General features: G+C 37.1%; 1 pseudogene; it reads left to right on the plus strand.

Moving 5' to 3' along the window:
- LOC135080228 (thrombospondin type-1 domain-containing protein 4-like) overlaps positions 1-20,563 on the plus strand; it is a 160,428-nt pseudogene that overhangs the window by 57,610 nt on the left and 82,255 nt on the right.

The following is a 20,563-nucleotide window of genomic DNA, read 5'->3' on the forward strand; positions in this document are numbered from 1 at the left end:
AGTCAGAAATTTGATATCATCATTTATTTTTTTCTAATTTTCATACAAAATAAATTTTATAAAATCCGATTTGTATGAAAATTTTAATAATTAAAATGAAGATATCAATTTTCTGACTTCACCATACCATTTATATGCCCATGTTAACATGGGCTAGCGTCGGCTCATATACCCATTTACCTAACACCCTGTATATTCGTTTTTAACCGACTTCAACAAAAGGAGGAGGTTCTCAATTCGGTCGGTATGATTTTTTTTACAACGATAAGACCGCCCAAATTGTGATGCCGTCTCTTTTGCGTGTTTCTTTCTTTTCTTTTTTTGTTATGTGTGGTGTACAATAAAGTGTGTTCTATGTAGGTATCTTCTAGAAATGTGGGAGTCTTCGATCCCAAAATTGTCATAGCAACAAAAACATCCTTCCATAGTTTAATATGCATTCGAAAGTAAAGACATCAACACATGTCAATTGACCATGATGGCCGTGACAGTGATCAGATAATAGGTTAAGAAGCACGACTGTATGCTGGCAACACTTCGGATGGCTATCAAAATTTCCCATAACGCTCACGCTTTCCCTACGAGGAATAGTGATGATACAGCGCCGACAGGTTGGAATGTCGATAAAATTACAAATCACCAATCTAGTGACCCACTTATTGTTTCTAAGGCGTTCGATGTTAAGCACTAGAAATGTCTCTATTTTTGAGAAGTGCGATATTTGTTTTAATTGTTTTCCATTTTTACAGACTTGATGGCACGGTATTCATGGAAAACTAAATGTGTTTTCAGTATTAGTGAGTTTTTAATTTGTGCCCTAGAATTAATAATAGTTTTTATCTGAATAAATGTTTATTTCACTGTATTTCTAATAGTACCTATTTCCAAACTATAAACTCCATCCACCTATGCAGTAATAAATAACATCGTTTAAACTATTTCTAGACTACCCATTAATCAATTTTATGTCGATTCCACACCATCTACAGAAACCCCATTTCCATTCGCGTTCATATTTGGTGTTGTGCTATCGATTAATTAATCAACGTATCGATATTCGCGGTATAACGATCACAGATATCACGTAGAGTTTAGTGGCGCCGCACGCGCATAGGCCATGGCACGAAGGGAAATTGCATATATTGATTATTAGAATTCTACACGACTGACCATGAGTGCAATAATTGCATTCACATGCGCCGCGTTATCGCGTGGAATATTTATCTGTGTTTTTCGACTAGTTGGAAAGGCTTTAGATCATCGATAAATGTGGAAATCGTTGACATCATTATTTTGTGATCTAACTTTACCTGCATAGACGACTGTTTTCCATAGCCAGTTTGTGAATTTCTTGAAGCGACAATTGCTGAATATCGGATTGGATAGCCAATTCTGGATTTCCAAAGGATCGGTAGTTCCCCGACGACCCTGGACAAAAATCTCAGAATAAAGATTTCCTAAGTTTTTGCCTTTGAAATTATTCATGACTCTAGATAATATTTTTTTCTTCGTCACTGGCCCATGGAGTTACTCACCCTCTCAGTTTTTTAAACAAAAAGTTACAATAATATGAAAAATATAATTCAATTTTAAATTACTCATCCAGATAATCAAACATGAATTTACATTTAATTTATCTTGTAGCGATATTACGTGTGTAGCTATAATAATTTAATGACACTTATGAGATTAAATAGTAGGTGCAGTACTGTAAGTGCAGTTTGTAAGATTACATCTTGTATTCACTAGTAACTGGAGATAGTATCTTCAGTTGATATCAGATAACCATTTAAGTAAAGAATAACGTAAATAATTCAGATTGATTTCATAACCAGTTATTTTTACTACCAAATCAATATTATGGGTTTAATCGTACAGTCATATTTAAATGACGTGTCTCTATTATAATAATAATAAATCATTTTTTTATTTATTTCGTCCTATACTGCTAAATAACGAAGATGATAATTAATATCACACAATAACCCAACTGTGTCTGTGGTTGGTCTTCCGATTAAAAGATGGGTAGTTCGCTAAACTATTGGGGTGAACCCACTTCTTACATAAGAGTTTACTTGGCTTAGCTAAAGGAAAACTCTTTTAAAATCTTCAGGTACAAAAATGGTATCTCTCTCTTTATTTAAATCCAGTAATGAACACTTTCCTTTATCATCACCGCAGAATCTCTCTATCTAAGTCCTAACATAATTGCATACGCAGTTTATTACAAAGTATATACTTGTACATGTTCGTGTGTAAACTCGTCCTATTCTGAAGCAGACCTTGTTGATTGCGTCCAGTCTGTGCACACCGTTATGCAGCTGGGGTTACGGACTGTGTTAAAAACTTACTGCTGTTAGTTACACGTGTGGACTTAGAATTTGAATTTTGTGAGAGATATATCAACTGAAAATAACATGTAAATTTTAGGCATCTTAGAGCTAATCTGAGACACCTACAATTTAACATCTAATGTACTATTATGATTAACATGATGCAATGAATAAATGAATTATGAATTGTTATGAAGTCACAATCACGGTATTAAATACAATTTATTTACATTATTTAGTTTATGTGACTGCCATTTTCACATCTCAATCGGATCAAAGACTCAAAGCTTTAAGGAAATATCTGACCAAAGCTAATTTAATAGCTTACGCTTTACAAAACCGAAAGTAAATTTTTCCGTAGATTGTTTAGGAAGATTTTAGGACCCTCAACATAAATAAAATTGTTTGCTCCGTAACGACAACCAAAAGTGTAGGTACTGTAATAATATACTTAGGCTGAGTTGCACCATTTTACTTTAATTTTGACAAACGTCAAAAATCTGTCAAACTCCATACAAAAAGCACCGGTTATTGTTATTTTTACGGTTAAAATAAAGTGGTGCAATTCAGCTTTAAAAGTTAAAGTTAGCGCTGCGTTTATTTTGCCCAGTGCGTAATGTTCCTTCCGCAGTGCAGTAGGCGTACCAGCTACCTCTTGTTATTGGCTAGAATTTGTTACTTGAATTACTGGGTCACTGATTACCGGCAGGAATGAAGATGTAAATAATGGGTGCAGTAGACACATGCTAGTGCGAATGAGGCACATTTATGTTGAGGCTATGTTGTGTTTAGGAGATGCTAAATAGCAGTGAACGAATGGAAACGACTTAACACTAGAAGTGCCGAAGATTACGACCCCCCTAAAAGCGCCGCTGGGTCAATTTTGTCCCAGCATATATTTTGTAACATTTTTTAGTTTCAGGCATGAACATTATGGTTAAAACTATTTGTAGTATCCTTAAAAAATGGTTTATCTATACAGTAAAATCAATATGTACTTATGTCTTTAAAAATATAAATTTATTTAATTTTAATTTTGAATTATTAAAAGACAGATATTTTTGGTTTCATATAAAATAGTCACATATTACATGGTGTTATACTGTATTAAAATTATGAAATTACTAATTTAACTATTCATTATTCTTTTTGAAGAAATAATAAATATCTGACAAATAATAGTGCACATTTTGCACAAAGTTTTTTTGTATGGTTTTTTTGTCTCTCTGGTCTACTATGTGTTTAGGAACTTCTATAGGTATGGTTATTTTTCTGTTATCCGTACACACACAGTGAAGTTTTTTACCAGTTACAATGAAAAGTATGTACGTTTAATTAAAAAAAAAAATATAAGTCACACATTTTAAAAATGTATCAAATCATACAATGTATGAACTGGCCCATGTCTTGAAGTCACCTTCCTACTAATATTATAAATGTAAAAGTTAATATAGATTGATGAATTGATGGATGGATGAACCGATGAACGGATAGGAAGGATGAATGGGTGGATATAAGCCTTGAACTTGAACTAAGTGAGTGTGGATTCATGGTTAGATCGATTGTTGTTTTTTCACTCATTTACGCAAAAAAATACTAAGCCGATCTTAATAAAACTTTGCAGTTTTATTGTTAATATTTCAGAATAACATAATATAGTCTATAATTAACAATAATATTCAGTTATTTGCTCAAATAACAACGATAAGTGTCAAGAAATTAGGTCTTTCTATGATAAACTTAATTTCTCACTAGGTTAAGTCACAGGCAAAAACTAGTACAATACATTTACATTTCTGCATTGTGACGAGTCACCTAAACGTTCCTCACCTCCCCATTCTCGTATTTCCTCGAAACAAGGACTCTTCATCGAATTATTGTTGCAAATACCAAGGTGGGACAAAAATGACCCAGTGGCGCTTCTAGGTAAAACCGATTTTAATTTTTTTTCTAATAATTTTTTATTATCAAAAACATTAAAAAATGATAAAATTCAATAAATCAGGAAAAGTCAAAAAGTTTCAGGGACTTTCGTTGAAAAATAAAAAAGTTAGAGACGATCAAACTCGCGAGTGGGACAAAAATGGGACGGCGGCCTTTCTAGTGTTAAGAGAAATCTTTAATTGGATTTTTGATTCATCTATGTAGGTTTAAACTTCGCATTACTAATGGTCATACGTCCCAGAACGTGATGGAATTAAAACTAAAAGGTTACACTAATTCTGAAGACGTCTTACCCCTTTTGCCTGACTATCTTGGGTTGTGTGTGTCTAAATATTTTACTCGGACCGTTAGGTATTGTTTTTGTAAAATCACTTTAGCATTTCGATGTAACGATATTTTTAATACGGTACCCCTGGAGAGACTAGAAAGTGTGAGTTTACATCAAACGTACTCACTGCCCAGGTGCCCAGGTGCCCAGGTGCCCAGGTGCCCAGGTGCCCAGGTGCCCAGGTGCCCAGGTGCCCAGGTCTCGATCAATCAAAGGCCTTCGCAAGCGTAGCGTGGGCCGTACATCTTCATGAAGGTGGAAGGCGTTGGATACAGGCCGCTGTCAACCAGCCAGCCGACCAATGTCCAGCAGTGTACGTACGTACTGCCTGAAATGATGATGATTTCGTTAAAGCTTAATTCAGATTTTCAGGTCAATATTCAATCGGTCAAGTGTTTAGTCAATTGGCCTTATACCCAACTGCGCCAGAAGGAGCGTTAGGTTAAGTTTTTTAAATTTATTGCAGATCATTTACGAAAATATTCCATCGTCTCTATACAGTTTTCCTCCGTTTATTCTCTGCTAGCTCATTCCAACCAGCCCTAATTACTTTATTACCAGTGCAACATTGCTAAGTGGTAGAACCTAGCCTTCCAAGGTGCGATGCAATTATTGGCTGGCTTCCGTGCCCCTGTGCATTGATTTATACGTTTCCCGAGTATCTTGCAATGGATTCGATTTGATTAAGCCGGGACAGCAACTTTAATCATAGGATGATTTATTCAGCATACAGCAATTGGGCTGCTGCTTTTAATGGGAGGGTTTTTGCTAGCAGTTAGTTTAAACTCAAGAGATATATACACATACTAAGTTAAATAAACTAGATAAACAGTTTAAATCATTGACCAGCGGTTTGAAGTAATATTAATAAGGTATATGTATAATATCGTTTATTACCTACATAAAGCTTGTCTAGTGACTGTTCAGAATTGCTTTTTTATCCAGTACGAAGAAGCTCTTGACCTGCACCTTCATCATCATCATCATCATCTCAGCCATAGGACATCTGCTGAACATAGGCCATACGACATCATAAAGGTAGCAGGAAAGCGCTGGACGCAGGCCGCTACCAACCGGGTAACATGGTCCTGCATCTTACTTGACGCAAAATATGTTCAGGGTAAATGTGGCGAAGCTCTTATTTTGCTTGGATCCTCAACCACAGAAGAACTGATGGATATGTTACTTCCATCTTTCCGAAGTACAACAATGCTGTTAACATTTAAGTAGGGTTGTAGTAGCTTAACCAACCATTTCCTCTTAATTTAAAGAGATAAGATATTTATTCCAGAAAGTTTGATGCCATGCTGGCATGGTGAACAATACAATTTCGATTCTTTAAACATAGGCCCTTTATTCCAGACTCCCTATTCTTTAAGCAAAATTGCACAGTGAATAAAAGGCTTAAAACATTTACCTTATCCCATTAATCCCTGAATATCCCACAAGTTAGCCATTCGACAGACACCGCTTGACTTCCTGCGACGGAACGCGGAAGCGCTGCGCTGACACGCCGGTAATTACAAGCGGACGTTTTGTATGCGCGCGCGCCGATCGACGCTAAAATTGTAATTCGGCCGGGAGAGGAGTTTTAAGACACATTTTAATCTCTTATAACTTCTACTTACGTAAGTAGGCTTATAAGCCTACTTACGTAAGTAGGCTTATAAGCCTACTTACGTAAGTAGAAGATATTCCAATTAACGTAGATTCCAATTAATATACGAATTATAATTCGTATATTAATTGGAATCTACGAAATAGTAATACCTGTAACGACCAATTTGCAATAATAAGTGTCAAATATTATCATAGAAACTTCTCACTCGTGGAACCATAAGTATAATAATAAGCATGAGACAGCGGTGACAATGAGGATCAGTACTGTTGTAGAAAATTCAATAAAACTAGTATCTACGTTAATCTCTAAGACATAAGAAAGATATATCTTTTTGAATTATCCAAATCGGACCATTACTTACGAAGATATTAAGTAATAAACATAGACCGTTTTTGCCGCTAAAAGTCAACGTACGCAGGGCCGCGTGACGTCACTATATCCGAATCGAGCGCAGCCGGCGTACTATTGGGATGGAAAATATTTTTTTCCAGCTAAACTATCAGTTTTAGAAAAAAACTTTTAATAACATTTATTCATCAAAATAAAGTAACTTAGTGACCAGTAATTTTTTAAAATAAAAATTGTGAAAAATAAGTATCACTATGTCCAAAAACCACATTTTCATAGGATTCGATGCAATGCGGAGACGCGGTTGGGGTGAGTGTAACTTAATGATTATTTGTATTGAACATAATAATACATAATATGATGCTAATACCCAGTTTCTGGCTTGAGGGGGGGGGGGGGGGGGGGGGGATAAGTCATACCCAGCTTATAGCCTGAGGGGAGGGGCAAGCCTTACCCAGCTTCTGGCCTTGGTGGGAGGGGCGGAGAGGCAAGTCATACCCAGTTTCTGGCCGGGGGGGGAAGTCATACCCAGCTTCTGGCCGAGTGGGAGTCATACTTAGCTTATGCTTATGGACTGGGGGAAGGGGCTAGCCTTACCCAGCTTCTGGCCTGGGGGAGGGGGGGGGGGGGATCAAGTCATAACCAGTTTCGGGCCTGGGGGGGGGGGGGGGTAAAATCATAACCAACTTCTGGCCGAGGGGGAAGTCATGCCCAGCTTATGACCTGGGGAGAGGAGGGTGGCGGGGGAGTCATACCCAGCTTCTTGGCTAAGATTAAATAGATTTCCAGGAGGGAGCAGCTGTCCTTTCCTGCAGCAGCTGGCCCGCCCATGGGAACGGCGAATAGATAGGTTTAACTCAGAAAAACTAAATAACAGGTAGGTATTGCGTGTACATCGAAATGATCTTCATAGCAATGTCTTGTAGCCTAGGCAGATACACTCTGCTATACTTTATTGTTAGAAGTAAATAAATTAATACTTATACATTTTTATATTTTACTTGGAAGAAGATATGACTCTAACAACACTTATGAACACTTTATTTGAATAAATCGTCAAATATACCACCGTGAAGACCCCAATCGCGTCTCTGCGTTCCATTGAATCGTATGAGCGTATGGATTTTATGCGTTATTTTTCACAATTTCTATTTTTAAAAATTACCTATCGATAGCTTACTTTATTCTGATGAATAAATGTCATTACAAGTTTTTCTCTAAAACTGTTAGTTTGGCTAGAAAAAAATATTTTCTATCCACGCAGTACGCCGGCAGCGTTCGGATCGGATATAGTGACGTCATCGTCCCCGCGCCGGGCGGTCAGTGAACTTTTTTAGTAATTTGGCCATAACTTCGTCAATTTTTGTCGTAGAACAAAAATTTTTGGACTGTGTATTAAGGATTTCTTAGCCCTATAAATCTGCATTCACAGCTAAAAATCGAAATGATCCTCATTGAATTCTATTGTGTCCCGATTCGCTGGTAGCTAGTTGAAGGGCTAACCCATCCAGCTAACGTAGGGAGTCTATGCCAAATCCTCTATTTGCCTCCGGTAAATAATTCCTCTTGCACCACCTAACTTTGACCGTAACTATAACAATAACCGATGTTTTTGAAAGGAGTTTAACAGATTTTTGAAAGTTTGTCAATGTTAAAGTAAGATGGTGAACCCAGCCTAAGTGATCTGATGATGATAACAAAAATAAAACAGTCAAAATTATAAATAAATAAATATCTTTGGACAATCTCACACAGCGCCATCTAGCCCCAAAGTAAGCAATTAATATGCTTGTGTTATGGGTGCTAGCTTAACGGATATACTACTTATATACTTTTTTTTTTTTTAAATACATACATATTATACATAGTAACACCCAGACCCGTCACAGAAATTAAAATTCATCATTTCAATTTCTGCCCGGCCGGGAATCGAACCCGGGACCTCTCGGCATAGCAGTCCGTTCTGAACCACTACACCAAACGGCCGACAGTACATACAAAATTGTTTGTAGTTTTGATGCCAAAATAAAGGGCTTAAAGTAATTCTATACACTCAGTGTAGCGGTTTTAACACATATTTTAAAACATGACAACGTATTCCACATTCCTAATTAAAAACCGCACCTTTTCAGTGATCACTCACACGCCTTAGTAAACAGACCTTTTACACTCACTGAATACAAATCGCCTTCCAATTAATGTTACTGCGAAACACATCCAATGCTTTGTCAATCGGCAAATCTTAACCGACATATATAATTACTGTAATTAGTCAAATGGAGACAATAGCGGCGGTGACCGATTTGGGCGCCATAGGAGTGGCATGACGTCACATCCCGTTACGCCATTGTGCGATCAGCTGATCGGATATTGATTTGTGTGAAAACGCGCCTTTTTGCTTTGTTAAATCAGGTTTTGTAGTTGGAGTAAGATTTATTGCTGTGACGTCATAATACAACGTGCATTTTCAATGTTGTGAAATCCTTTTGAAAAACTTTTCAGTTTTCATAAATCAGCCATAATTAACAATGGTTATAAAATGCAGTAAAGTAAGGTACTTAATTGCTTTAGTTTCTTGAAAATAATGTAGAAGGGTGCTTCTACGAGCAAGGCATTCTTAGGTGACTCGTGGCAATTTCCAAACTAAATATATTTTTAAAATAAAATGTACCTATGTTGAAATAAACTAACTTTACCGATCAGTGTGGACATTTCCATTATGTTGTTAAGCGCTATCTGATTAGTGATAATAATAAAAATCCTGATTGAAATTGCCTGATATTTTAATCTAAGTTCATATCAGCTGCTGTTCTTATCAGTAGCTGTGATAAGCTCCTTATCAATGTTTTGCCTAAAAGCTTTATATTAAAGCTTCACGATAAAAGCTCCCTAAACGTGTATCTACTTCAATTACGTTAATTAGATAATGATAGCTTACCACTTTAGCAAATTCTGACTTAGATAAAAAACGATAACTGAACAATTTGTTTAGTTATGGTTTTGATTCAACAAATTGATTCTACGACTACTTCGATTAACTGTGCCTCTAGCACGAATAATTTTCGTCTTCGAATCGTTTGCGTATTCGACAAAATTCGATGCCCAGCCTTCGAATTCAACGATAATGTGACGATCTCGATTGTCAAAATTCATTTCAATTTATTATTCACTTTACGTCACGTTCACAGGGGCGCTGTGTAGGTTTTCATACTAAATACTTTGGTAGCGATTCGAATACGCAAACGATTCGAAGTCGAAAGTTTTCCGTGCTCGAGGTACTATAGTGTTTATGTTTGCGATTTAATATTCTAAGTTAATTGATAAAATCATAAACTCGTTTATTACCAAAACTTTATCTGCATGGTGAATTCAGTTTTCATTACGACGTTTTCCTTCACCTGGAAACCTAGCAATTAAATTGTTATATCAATTAAAGCTCTTATCTTTTCTCTAATCTAATAACATAAAAGTGTATATTCGATCGTAGGCCAGTTTTATGGGTACAATAGACGCTCAAACCCAATCAAAATCAAGTGTAGATTATTTACTCTACCACCTATTCATCAATTTTTTAACGTTGATAGTTTTGTTTAAGTGTGACAAAAGCAAATCTCTTTGGTTATTTTGATTATTATAGGTACAGTTTAGCAATTGGTGCGATTATGTAAAAAATGGTTCGAATTGAGTGTGTTGACTGTGTGCAGCATGGTAAAAGCAAGGACATGGATGCATAAAGAAAAAGTTATTTCTGTCTACCTACTCTATTTTTATTTTAGGTTAGAACGATGACATAGTATGAATGGTCATTCACTATACAGGGTGATTAAAGGCCGCTAACTGAAATTTAATGCCCGCAAACTACCAACCTTGTCAAGCCCATGTCATCTAGATCATACATAAATATTCATGACTTGAAATCATTAGAAAATTCCTCTTTGGCCAGGTGCGGCCCCACCCTGCTATGGAACACTTAACTACGGTCGTTTCGTACCAATATAACCCCAACGTTACATTGATTGAGACGAATTAGGGCAATTATTTTTATGGCCCTACACAAAGGGCAACGTTATCTGGTTGGAAAACAAATTTATTAATTAGCTAACTAGCCTCTGTAGGGTCCGAGAGACCGAGTATTTGCATTTTACAGTCGTAAATATCGCCTGTCAGGCCACGGTTGAGCGGTCCGATTGCGGGTTGCTCGTTACTCACTTTTTCACTTTTGCTTTTAGTAATTACTCAGTTTTACTGCTTTAGAGAGCTGAACAGGGAATGATAATTGCTGATAAGTATGTAATTATTTCGGGATTGTTTTCCAATCAATTTCACAATAAGTGCCATTTAACAGACTATCACTTTTGTTTTTTAACGTGATTGCTATATTGTGTTTAGTTTTTTTAAAGATGCACAATCATTAGTTCTTAAAAATTATCATTACTCGTGTAACTCGTGGACCCGTGTCCAAACAGTTTTATGTACAGTTTTGCTTGTAAATCGAGAAAAAAGAGAACATACCTACTTGTACAAGTACGAGGATAAACTTGAGAGTCTTCCACAGTGACTTGGTCCACTTTTGGAACAAGAACAACAAATAATCTACCGTTTTGGATCATATAAAAATAATATAAAAATTAAGCTATCCTTTTTTTCATAAATTCGTTCATTTCTCATAAGTTCAAAAGATAACCTGGATGAAACATTAATATGGTCCTATTATTGGGACACACCCTGTATGCTCCTTCGACATTTTTATTCATTACATCCAGAAGTTCATTCGTTCTAGCTACCAGTATCAATGTAGTAGCTATCCGCAAATAGCTTGCATGAGTGTTTATCGGTTCGTTAGCGCCGCGTGCGTTTACCTTTGAACTAGTTACGATCTTGAACCTGCATCAAGGCTGTTCACAGACGTTTGCAGTAGGGATGTGACGAATGTTTGGCTTTTCACATTCGTTCGCAGTTTGCGAATATTGGTTTTATTTACGAAATTATTTGGTAGCTTCGACATTACGTGACGACCATGTTTAAAATGAACATTAGTTGAGAAGATACAGTGGTTAATCCAACATCAATATAAAATTGAGTTATTTAAATAATTATATCAGTCCTAATAATTTCCTTTTAGTCTGTTAAATACATTCGCCAATCGTTTGAATTGTTTCTAGCGAATGCGAATATTTGTTGCATCCCTAGTTTACAGTATTGCGGGAAGTTACGTCATGTCCTGCTTTCTTTTCAGCCAAATGACGTCCACTGCTGGACAAAGGCCTCCCCCAAGGTTTTCCACAATGAACGGTCCTGCGCTGCCCGCATCCAGGCTCTTCCCGCGACCTTTACCAGATCGTCGGTCCACCTAGTAGGAGGCCTGCCCACGCTACGTCTTCCAGCCCGTGGTCGCCACTCGAGAACTTTCCTGCCCCAACGGCCATCGTCTCTACGAGCTATGTGCCCCGCCCACTGCCACTTGATTTTAGCAATTCTGCGAGCTATGTCGGTTACTTTGGTTCTCCTGCGGATCTCCTCATTTCTGATTCGATCACGCAGGGAAACTCCTGCTCCATTTCCTGCTTATATTCGGGTAATTTTTTATAAAATCCTTATTAGATTTGTCTCTCTAGAAACCTTATTGAGCGAACTCTTAGACTGAGTTGCATCACCTCACTTTAATTAACCTATAACGATAACCGGATTTTTTGTATGGAGTTTGACAGATTTTTGACGTTTGTTATAGTCAAAGTAAGATGGGGCAACCCAGCCTTTTTATCCAGAATAAATTAATTTTGTTTTTTTTTTTATGTATAACAAGGCAGGTATTTGACCACAATCGCACCTGATGTTAATTTTGTGTGATTGAAAGAAACGTTACTTAAACCTGACGTGGCTTACCATACGTTTAGAGTTATCAGCTGTTACGGTAGTTTTTTATAAATCTTTCACCATAATGGCATCATTTATCTAAGAGTCTTAGATTCACCAACCGTCTGTAGAAACCACAGCACTTTATATCCAGTGAAAGCGTTATAGTAGCTACTAGTTTTTACTTCACACTAGCAAGTAGTTGGTTTATTAATGAGTTCGCTTTTACGGCTTGAACTATTTCTGGAGCCGTTAAATTGGCTTTAACCGCCCAGTTTATTTTTACTTGGCATTGTAACGTGCCTAGTAACTGATAGCATGGCAGGTGAACTGTAATGGATGCAACTTGTAGAAAATAATTCATTGCAATAATACCATTTAGGTTCTAATGGTCCAACAATATTTTATGGCAGCTGCTAACCTATTATTATGGATTCTATTAAAGAATTGTAGAAAATAATCTAGGTACAAGACTCTATTTTACGGACAATATCACTTTTTGAAGCTATATTGCTAAAATAATAAAACAATAATACAATTAAGGTTATACACTCTAGTCTTCAGGCATTGAGGTAATTTGGACGAAAAGATGTTGCGTAGTTTCCCGAACGCTGCCCAGCCGAGTTGGATTCGACGATTGACCTCCTTCTCGAAATTGGACCTACCTAGCTGAATCGTTTGTCCGAGGTAGACATACTTGTCGACAATCTCGAGTTTCTTTGCGAGATCGAATCAGAAATGAGGAGATCCGTAAACGAACCAAAGTCGCTGACATAGCCCGACGGATTAGCAAGCTGAAGTGGCAATGGGCAGGGCACATAGTACGCAGAACTGACGGCCGATGGGGCAGAAAGGTTCTGGAATGGAGGCCACGTACCGGAAAACGCAGCGTGGGACGTCCACCTACAAGGTGGACCGACGACATCGTAAAGGTAGCAGGGAAGCGCTGGACGCAGGCCGCTACCAATCGATCAACATGGAAAGCATTGGGGGAGGCCTATGTTCAGCAGTGGACGTCCTATGGCTGAAATGATGATGATGATGACAATTAAGGTCTTGTTTAAAACTATATTAAAACATGATAGAACTCTGGAATACGATCTATATGTCGCAGGCAAATTGTATGATTCCGCATTTTACAAACGGCGTCGTCAGTTTACAAACGCTCGCTGTTCTGTGAAATGCCGAAGGCAAATTGGCGACTCGTTCAATTGATAAAATTTCGACAATGATTGTTGCAATAGGGTGACCATCATAAAACACATGTTGGATAAATCGGACCTTATTTCAGTAATTCAAATTCTATTCAAATAGACAATATCGATCTTTAATAGGGTACTGATTTTTTTATACGACTACCGTGTCCACTGTCCCTATGAATATCTAACAATATTTATTTATTTGATCACCAACAAGGTTACACTTTAGCGTTCACATATCGTAGTAGTTCACATATTATAGTCTTCCATAGGTATGTTTTCCGTTGGGCTCTCAGGGCTGTCTTTTTTCAGAATAAGATAGTCCACATCGTCAATACTCATACATCATATTTTTTATACCATATAATATTCCGCAGCAGTCCTCCGAGCACCAGATCCCATTGTCAGCTTAGCGTTTTTTACATGCCTGATAACCTCAAAAACTTTTTCATTTGTCCACGGCTTTTTCACTGCTCCTATTATTGAATCGTAAAATAAATGTCTTTAAAACAATAGTTTTTTGTGAAAAGTCCTTTGAATACGTAGAATTTGCACTGTTTTCAATATTTTTCTGTATCACAACACCACTACTCGACGCCATTTTTCTTGTTTTGATTGGCAGCGCCTCGAGTGGTAAGAAAAAGAACTAAATTCTTCAATTTGCCGCGGCATTTTGTAAACGGCGATTGAATTGGCTATCAAATTTTGTGGCATATTATAAAGTGCCAAGGCAATTTACATTTTGCCTTCGGCATTTCATAGATCAGCGAGCGTTTGTGAACTGACGACGCCGTTTGTAAAATGCGGAATCATACAATTTGCCTGCGACATTATACAGTACTCTATTTTATAACCTACGTCGCTTTTTATTGTAAAATTCTTTTAAAAAATACGATAAAACTGTTTTATTACCTACGGCCCTTGTTTCATCATCATCATCATCATCTCAGCCATAGGACGTCCACTGCTGAACAATAGGCCTCCCCCAATACTTTCCATGTAGCCCGGTTACCTTTATGATTTTAATTATTTAAAATCATTTTAATTAATTTACATCATAGAACTCTGGAAAACAATTATTAAGACACCATTTTAAGTCAACATCACTTTTTCCTGCCAAATTGCTAAAAGTATTTCAATAACACTATTTTTATAATTAAGCCTTGTACAAAACAACTTGAATTAAAACGATACAAACATTTCTCATGGCATACACAGTGTAATATTGTTCGGCCATTAATATAGACTCAACGAGGTCTTTAATAGAGATAGCGTCGGTCGCTATCACGGAATTAAAATAGCCACTAAATAGGACTAAATTAGGCGCAGTCGTAAACACTCAAGTGCAGGCCAAGTGTGAATTAGAGGAATTGTTACACATTAGCTGTGGAAATTGACTGAGCTGTGAGAAAGCTGTGAGAAATGTTTGAATAACCGAATAACATACGGGAGCGTGTGTAGCAGAGAGAAGATCCTACGTGGAAAATGGTAATTAAATAATTGGTTGATTGGGATCCAACGCAGAATGTGCACTTCGCTAATTAATGAGAACTCGATTGATATACCGATTTCGCAAAATGTGCATTTCGCAAAGGGAATTTTCAAGTTGCTTTTGTATCTAGTATCATATTTCATAAGCCCAGTAATCACCTAGGCGGAGCGGAGCGAAGAAATGTTTTGAATAACCAATCAGATTTTCTTTTCAACAAATTATCAACAATACTCACGAGATAAAAGCAGAAGGTAGTAGAGTTTTAAAGATACGCACAATTTTTTAATTAACTACATAAAATAAATTATTTATGTGCTATACGATAATGTTATTGTTTATGGAATAAATGACTATGACTATGACTATAAGTGCGATTTTTATGAGTGACTATGAGATCTAAGTAAAACAAGCTAAGAAACAATACACGACTAATCCCACCTCTATTTCCTACCCCTGCAATTCCTGCACAGCCAGGATCTACAGCTTTACCTCCAAAGCAAAAGCACAGAAAAACAAATCTTTCAGCAAAACAAATCCGACATTTGTCGCCGACCCCAAATCGTGTCACACACGAGTATTTGTACCCGTGATCTCATTCCGATCTCTGGAGCTGTGATTTATCACATGCCGATACGGTGACGCAAGTGGCCACCGATCCGTGACAGCTGAACACTCCTTGATGAGATGTGCGCGTGCGCCAGCCTGGCCTATTTCTGATGATGGCATCGCGAACTGAAAAATGCGGGTGATCAGTATTATGTATGTTTATGTCCATAGTAATAGTAGTTTCACATGAACATTAGTAATATAATTTGTGTTTATTGGTATGCACTTGCACATTCATCACAGATTCAAATGACTGTATTTAAACCCCGTCGCGCTGCAGACTATCTATTGTGGTGAACCCACTCGTAACACAAACATATTTAGCTTACCACGAGGGGTTAACGAGACTTAGTAATTATATTCTTCTGACATGATTATCAGTTCTCTTATCTTGTAGTGCGAGGGATGATATTTCTAGGTTTTATTTATTTTCAGGTATAATACGGATGTGACAGCATATCAAAATGCTGAAGCATCATATTAAATTGTGGTAATTGGGCTGTTTTAACGAAAACTATTTCATTTTAAGTTTTAATTTATGCTCTCTAAGGTAATTTTGAGCTTGTTGGGTGTCTATTTTTCTTCCACTGCTCTCCGCCGTTATAGGGTATGATGATACCCCACCTACATCGATTAAACAGGACTATTCCCATCACTCGTTCCCACCGCTGCTGTACACTCCTGTGTAACCAGGATCTACAGCTTTAGGCTAAGAACTCATGGCGCGATTTTCACCCGCGCTTCTTAGAATAACCGCGCAAATAACCGCTCCCGTGAGTTTTGAAATAAAACCGCAATTTCACAACCGCCGCGGGCGCGGGTGAAAATCACGCCGTGAGTTTTTAGCCTTAAGCTGGGTTGCACCATCTTAATTTAACTTTAACAAACGTCAAAAATATGTCAAACTCCATACAAAACTCACCGGTTATCGTTAAAGTTAGGTGGTGCAACTCAGCCTTAGACTTACAAGCTGTAGACCTACACCGATCACGAAAATTACAGCAAATACCAAGATCGACTGTCTGCATAACATTACAGGATTGACGGGCACTTCATTAAACTGCGGCTTATACTAATCACTGCACAATATTATATTGGCAGCGGGCCAAGGATTCCAATTGGGGCAGGATGGGTCAATAACCTGACCAGGACAAAGGTATGACTTGTACTTTGATATATTTAAGGGCGACGCGACGTAAAACAAAGCTTTAGCCAAATTCGGGAATTTGGAGCTATTTTTCAACTAATTTGATGTTTGAATGGCCCATCATTGCTAAAAGGACACATCCAAAAACAGTTTACCTACTTGTCGGTAAAAGTACTGGCACAGAATAATAATAAGTACTACGTACAGAAGTTTTACTTCGCGAAGGTATTTAAAAAAATGTATGCTCAATGTCATTAACAATATGGTGTAATTTAGCCTGTCTCAAGAGTCAAGCACCATTTTGTTGACAAACGTCAGTGATCGGCACTGCGCCGAAGCTATAGGGCTGACTTCGGTAAAATGATGTGACGTGAGATGCCAAACTGCGGAAAATGGCGGAGGAAATACATGATTTAGCATGAATTATCATGAATAATATAACTACTTATTTACTAGGGCACTATTTAAGTTGTGAGCCTCGACAACATAACGTGTTGTTAGACGACATCTGATACTTTTAATGAAAAGTTTGACATTTTTTACTACTACCTTATTCAAAACTTTTTATCATTTGAGCACGTTTTGTATTATTAACATTGAATTGAAAATTATCTTGACTACAAAAACATGGTTTGACTTGCGGAAAATTTTCGCGCGAAGATTTATTATGACTTTCGACGTGGTTAATCAATACAAAACTGAAGCGGTCAGCTAAATTTCACTTTTGGTGATAAAGATCTGTCCTTTACCATTTTAAAACGCTAGTTTAAGAAGTATAATATTGTATGTCATTGGCTCACCAGTGAACTTTGCGAAAGTCGTCCAAAATGACTAATAGTGGCGGAAAACATTGATTTTGTCAGAAAAATGGAAGAGAAACCTCGTCATGTGATATATCGTAGGATTGAGATAATCCTAGGCATTAATTCCACTAGCAGTAATAAAATATTGTATGACCATATTATGGTTAATACGTTTTTTTCTCGCTGGATGTCCCAAAAATGTTCAAACGCTCAATAGGACGCTTGAGTCGTTTAGTCCTTGAAAATGTTTGATAAATACGTTTAAAAAGCTTTAAAAGCCGTTTTTAAAATTGTGACAGTTGACGAATTAAGGATCTATGCATAATGATCCTGAAAATAAACAGCTATCGACTATGGAGGTGTTTTAAGATGAACCATTTCCAACAAAAGTCCCATGCGCTCGGAACACTTTGAAACTTACCGTCGCCTATTTTTCCGAAATATCCGATTATATGACAGAAACGTTACTAGAGAAATTTAGAATGGTTAATTTTTAATAGTAAACAGCCACTTTTTTTCCAAAAGTCTTCAGTTTAATAAGGGAAACTGACCAGCATAGTCGAATCGCCATTCGTGACGAAAATGTGAGCTTTTACACGTCTCGTCAAACAACTGACTATTTGAACACTCAAAATATGAAATAAACAGGTCCAACGCTACAAAATTCTTGATTGGAATCTAGGCACTTCTTTTGGTACCCATATATGAAAATTAAATGCGTGAACAGCGATTTATGTAGCCAGAAGCAACTGTCGGTGCGGTGAAAAAACCATGCTTTGGAGGTGCCTCAAGCTGAGTGGAAAAAATGCTATGAAAAGTGTTTCGGACACATTAAAAAGTACATGAATCATGAAAGACAATAACAATAAACGCAATCAATACCATTTTAATAATAAACTACTTTGTTTTCATAGTTAGGCTCACAACTTAAATAGTGTCCCACGTACCTCTCAGTGTCTTGAGGCAACTTAAAAAAGTACATTCTGTGTTTTTATTATTATTTAGGCAGTTAAATACTGCACAGTATTTCGTACACCATTTTCTTTATTTTCTTCCATCATACACAAGAATACGCGTGCGTGAGTCAATGTTCGCTCGTATGTGAGGCCTTGTCGAATAGTATCCTGTAGGTGGGCCATCGTGCGTGTTTTGTTTTCGATGTAAACTCGCGGAGATGAACAGGCCTGGTACTGGCGACAAATAGTCCAACGGTATCGGTATCGAACTACCGAACTCATTCGTAACTCAAGTATTATGTTTAGCTCTCGATGGATAACAGGACGATTTTAATTTTTAGATACTGCAAAAACATTGAGAACTGATTTTTTCAATTCTCTACCTTTCATAGCTGGTGTTCAAAGATTTTTTTTTAAATTGGCCTATTATTTCAGAACTGAAAACAAAAAGTGGTGTGATTATGTTTATGGCATTACTATCAATTCTGTTGAAGCTCAAACATCTAGTTATTTTAGTTGTAAAACATGAATTTAGGTTCTGTCGGAAGCACTTGAAACTGGACAGCATTTTTGCATAACAAGAAACTGTGACACGCTTTGCAATAAGCATGCTTCCTAACACTGTTTTGTAATAAGGATCCAGAGATTGTCAAAGATTTGGGCACTCATATTTTATTTTGTAAGAAGAATCACACATAAAGACTTCGTTCTTTATTAGAACTAAGTATTTTAATACTTTGTAAGTAAATATAAACCATTAATTTAACAGCAATCAAGTTCTACTCAAATTAGTTCATGTAAAATCAAAAATTCCTTTCTACGTTACGCATATTACTCGTAGGTACGTGGTTTTATTTGTATTTATTCTGTGATATTACTTACCAATCCCTAAAATTGACTATGTTTTTTAACTTTATGGTTATTTAAGGTATATTTGACACCTTTTGTTCTTGAAAGAATTTAAATAAATAAATCATTTTTCTTTTTAAGTGTACCAAAACTTTGACTACCACAATGCCCTTACTTATGACCCTTTTCGATAGCATCTATCGTTTTGTATTCAACGCCTCCCTATCGGCTTCATAAAGGGCTCTGTGACTTTACTACTAATTACGTGTATGACACCCGGATTAATTACAATGAGCGCTCGCGATCGCGATTGTGAATGGCGGGTGTCAAGGTGGCGATACACTTGCCTGGATAACGGAACAGTAGCGTGAACAGAACAGAAGTGGCGAAATGTAAATATTGCATAAGCGTCCTTGTATGCCTATATTAAAAAACTTAAAATCAAATGTTGTGCGATCTACCAGATGCAGTAAAAAGCCATTACAGTAAAGCGACACATGACAGTTGTTGGGACGTGCAAGGAACGTATGCAAGTATGACATAATGCAGTTACTAGTACTTGTTTCGCTGCCTTAACATGTAAACACATAGGTACCAGTTCTCTAATTTTTTTTTTGGCATAGACTGGGATGCAATTTGAGGCAGAAAACGTGGAGGGCTGCAAAACCGGCAGCTAATGCTCTAAGTTATTGTAGTACTTGTATAGTTTATGTACATATTGCATGCAAGGTTAGATTGCGAAGGTATGCGCATTGCGCCAGCCAGTTACTCGCACGTGCCGTTGAAAACATACACTCTGCTGTTACTGTTCCGTTTTACACGCAAGTGTACCGCCGCCTTTATTTATGATAATTTGTTTGCGCGCGCGCCGGTCGTGAATGAATGATCGTTTTTCCGCTCTTTGTAAGCTTTGTAGATTAAAATGATAAACACTGTTCGCGGGTACAGATGATTTACGATAACATCTAGTATTTGGAGGTAATTAATGTCAATAAATATTAAGGTGAAGAGAAAAGGTATGCGAAGCGAATGAATAATAACATCCTATTCTTTAAATGCAGGACATTTAGCTTGGGTAGTTTTG

This window comes from Ostrinia nubilalis, chromosome 17, assembly GCF_963855985.1.
Source record: "Ostrinia nubilalis chromosome 17, ilOstNubi1.1, whole genome shotgun sequence".
In the NCBI taxonomy this organism is placed as follows: domain Eukaryota; kingdom Metazoa; phylum Arthropoda; class Insecta; order Lepidoptera; family Crambidae; genus Ostrinia; species Ostrinia nubilalis.